The sequence below is a fragment of the Gossypium arboreum genome, chromosome 7 (assembly GCF_025698485.1).
Source record: "Gossypium arboreum isolate Shixiya-1 chromosome 7, ASM2569848v2, whole genome shotgun sequence".
Taxonomy (NCBI): Eukaryota; Viridiplantae; Streptophyta; class Magnoliopsida; order Malvales; family Malvaceae; genus Gossypium; species Gossypium arboreum.
The window spans coordinates 63,577,624-63,582,140 of NC_069076.1; the positions used below are offsets into that span (position 1 = coordinate 63,577,624).

Below are 4,517 nucleotides of genomic sequence, written 5' to 3' on the forward strand. Positions count from 1 at the left end.
ACTGGGTGAACTTGTGAAAAACTAAGAAAACCATCAATTTTTTTATTCAAGAGTTCTACCTGATTAGAGAGCATGGTGACCGAATCGACGTTAAAAATGCCGGCTGCTTTTGTTGGCTTTATCCTCATGACTTGCCGCTGATAATTATTCAGTGACATCTCTTTTATGAATTCATAAGCATCTTCAGGTGTTTTATCATTGATAGTCCCACCAGTTGCTGCGTCAACCATTTCTCGAGTCGAAGGATTCAGGCCATTATGAAACGTTTGAACATGTAACCAGAGTGGTAACCCATGGTGAGGGCGTCTTCTCAAAAGGTCCTTGTATCTCTCCCATGCATCGTAAAGTGTTTCTAAATCCATCTACACAAAAGAAGAGATATCATTACGTAATTTAGCCATTTTAGCCGGTGAAAAATATTTTAACAAAAACTTTTCAATCATTTGTTCCCAAGTAGTGATTGACCCTCTTGGTAACTAATTCAACCACTGTTTAGCTTTATTTCTTAATGAAAAAGGCAATAATCGAAGGCGAATGGCGTCATCAGAAACGCCATTAATTTTAAATTTATCGCATAGTTCCAAAAAGTTTGCCAAGTGAGCGTTGGGACAAGTGAGCATTTGGATCTTTGTCCTGCAAACCATCAAACTGAACAAATTGCTGTATCATTTGAATTGTGTTAGGTTTCAGTTCAAAAGTATTTGCAGCTACAGTAGGTCTAACTATGCTCGATTCAGTTCCTGTTAAAGAAGGTTTAACATAATCATACATAATGCATGGAGCAGGATTCTGATTAGCAGCAATCGCAGGAGGTAGCGAATTTTCTTGGTTCTCAGCCATCCCCTCGGTTGTGGTTGAAGTATCGTCCTCTTGCTCTTCCCCTGTGTAACTTAGGCTTTGCCTTATTTCTCTTTGGTTTCTGCGAACTGTGCGATCGATCTCACTATCAAATAGTAATGGTCCCGACGGGTTTCTTCTAGTCATACACTATAAAAACCTGCCAGGAACGAATAAAAGAAAAATTAGAAAAGAAAATAAAAAATTAAATTGCAAATAAAGTAGAATAGCTAAAGTAATAAAAATCGAGTGTTCCTAATATCCTAATTCCCCGAAAACAGCGCCAAAAACTTGATACATGATATTCATGATAGGTTTTAAATATTTATAGTTAATCGTTCTTGAAACTAACTATTATCACGATGAAGGTAGGTGTACCTATCGAATAGTAGTATAGCTTTAGCAAGACCGAATTTTCAAACCCAAAGGAACCAAAAGTACTAGTAATTACCTTCTTTTTATTATCTATCCTAAAAATTAAGGGATTTGGTTATCCAAATTAATTACTAAACTAAGAATGCACAAAAAGAAAATTTGGGAAAATACTTTTGGGAAAATTCGATTGGTTAAGACAATACCTAAGGAAAAATCCACCTAGACTTCACTTGTTATTTGACTCTGAATCAGACGATTTATTCATTTGACTTGATCCGTAGAGATCCCTAAGTTATATTATTATCTCTCTCGAGACTAATAACATCTAACCCTAGGTTGATTAATTGAAATCTCTTTCTAATTAAAGCCCTAGTGTTGCATTAACTCGATCTATGAATCCTCTTATTAGGTTTCACCCTAATCCGGTAAAATCTTATCACCCTATCTCTAGGCGTGCAATCAACTCCGCTTAATTATGACAAATTTACTCTTAGACAGGGTCTATTCCTCCTCTGAATAGGAGCATTAACTTGAATCAATATCCTGGAATATTAAAACAAGAATTAAGAACACATAATTAAGAACAAGTCAAATATTTATCATACAATTCAGATAATAATAACAAGATCCGTCTTAAGTTTCATTTCCCTTAGGTATTTATGGGGTTTAGTTCATACTTATGAAAGAAAACATCTCAAAAGAATAAAGATAACAAAACATAAGAAAACCCAAAACTCCTGAAGGAACTTGAAGGGAGATCTTCAGTCTTGATGATGAATACGGCTTTTGAGATGGGTCAATCGGCTTCCTTGAGTAATTCCCTGCTTCCTACTCTATGTCTTCACCTAAGTGCCTCCTTAGGTGTTTAAATAGGCTTTAGAATGCCTAAGAGCCCTCAAAATTGGCATTTTCCAAATAGGATTATACTTGGGCTTGACAGGGACAAGTCCGTGTGACACGCCCGTGTGTAATTACTCTAGCCCGTGATCAAGGCTGTTGAATAGGCACGGGCGTGTAGTATACCCGTGTAAGTCATGTTTTGATCCTGCCAAAGAGACATGACCATGTGACACGCCCGTGTGAGGAAGTCCCAGCCGTGTTGATTTCCTATATGGGTCCATTTTCTCCGTTTTTGGCCCGTTTCTCACTTTTTTTACTCTCCTATGCTCACCTAAGTATAAAACATGAAATTAAAGAATTAAGAGCATCGAATTCACCAAATCTAAGGAGAAATCATCAATAAATGTGTTAAGCATGGGATAAAAATATGTATAAATTACGGTTTATCACTTCCCAATTACCACTACCTCATTACCTTCCACTACTTTCAGTACCACCCGTTTAGCTGCACAATCCAAATTCACTTGATGTTTAACCAGCCAGTCCATACCCAGTATTAAGTCGAATTCTCCAAAAGGGAGTTCCATTAAATCTGCCAAAAAGATCATTCATTGTACCTACAAAGGTACATCCTTAAACAGTTTATTCACCCTTACTGATTGGCCTAATGGACTCAACATAGTAACCTCACTCGTAGTGTTTTCAACCATTATACCCAAAGTCTCAGACATAGTGCATGATATATAAGAATACGTAGACCCAACATCAATTAGTGCAGTATAAGGTACATTATGGATAAAGAACGTACCCGTAAAAACATTTGGGGTGTCTTCATCCTCTTGGCGACGTGCAGCAAAAACCAGTGTTGGCTGCCTCGCCTCAGTATGACCAGCACCTCTGCCCGGTGCTCCACTTCCACGGCCCATACCATTTCCACCTCTGGCCTGACCACAGCCTTTCGATGGCTGCTGAACACCTCTCGACAGCTGAACAGTACCCATACCAGTAGCTTGCATTTGATCGGGCCCCCGTGGACAATCTCTAATACGGTGCTCTAATAATTCGCACTTCAAACATGCCCTAATCCTTTTCCAGCATTCGCTCTGATGGCGTCTCCCACAATCCACGCAGAGTTGCAGTCTAGACAGCAACAGGGACCCCAACACTATTCATCCCAACAACTCTGGCCTTTTTCTTAGGCCTCACAAATGAACTTGAGGGCTCCAAATCCCTCTTGTTCCTACCTCTTTCCTTTTCACAATTCTGGCGCTCAGCACGCTTCACATTCTCGGCGATCTTTGCCTTATCCACTAAAGTTGAAAAATTTCGCTCCTTCTGTGAAGCTATTAGGACCTTTAAATCATCCTTGAGGCCATCCTCAAATCGAACACAATGCTCATATTCAGTTGCCACCATCCTACGCGCATAGCGGCTAAGTCGCAAAAATTCAGCCTCGTATTCAGCCACAGATTTATCCCCTTGAGTCAAATTTAGAAACTCTCTCCTTTGGGCATTCACATAACTAGCACCCATATATTTTCCTTGGAATGTAGTCTTGAAAAATTCCCAGGTTAACCGGTTGGGCTGAGTACCCTCTTTAACTGTAAGCTACCACTAATAGGCTTCATATCGTAGCAGTGACACTGCACCTTTTAGTTTCTGCTTGAGGGTGCAGTCAAGGTCATCCATGATCCTCTCTGTGGCCTCAATCCAATATTCAGCCACATTAGGGGCAACTCTAGCAATACCCCTAAAAATCTCAGCCCTATTAGACCTGATTTGTTCCGTAACTGACCCATAGCCCACAGTACCAGTATTGGGCCCAATGACCCTTTCTAGAATTTGCAACATGGCTTGGGACAATGCGTCGTCCCTAGCTACATGATCATGAGGCCCAGTTTTAGTCACAAGTGAAGTCGGTGCCTTTCTAGCTTCAACGTTAGGCACGTGGCCAGATGCCGAAGACCCAGCCCGAGCACCACCACGGCCTTCGCCGCAGCCTCTTGTACCCCTTCCACAAGTACCTCTGGTGCTCATTATCAATTTGTGTATTATCTGTATTAACAATCTTATGCATCAGTTTTACAGTTCTAGTGTTTATTAATGGATATTTTATGGAAAATATTATCAGTAATTCAGAGTTTTGTTTTCGCAGATCGCAGTCTTACTACAGTTTTAGGTTACCCTAAACAAAGTGTTTCAGTACATTCTATTGCCTACAGTAATCTCAGTATTACAATTTAAACAAGTAGTAGTTTCAGAGGAGTTACAGAATCGGCACCGGAGTCTTGGTGTACCACACATTCAATAAAATATTTCCAGGTATTTCAAATCATTTGAAACAATTCTTTTTCAAAATTTCAAGTTTAAAAGTAACCCAAATCCACAGTCGAGTTTTTACAACATGACTCTGATACCACTAAATGTAACACCCCAAACCCGGTCTAGATGTTATGGCCAAATTT

The 4,517-nt window shown here is 39.6% G+C and overlaps 1 non-coding gene across 1 annotated transcript; it reads left to right on the forward strand.

Moving 5' to 3' along the window:
* Positions 1-288: 288 nt before the first annotated feature.
* Positions 289-395, forward strand: LOC128296196 (small nucleolar RNA R71). The gene has a single exon (XR_008286744.1). It is a non-coding gene; the product is annotated as a small nucleolar RNA R71 (small nucleolar RNA).
* Positions 396-4,517: the final 4,122 nt, after the last annotated feature.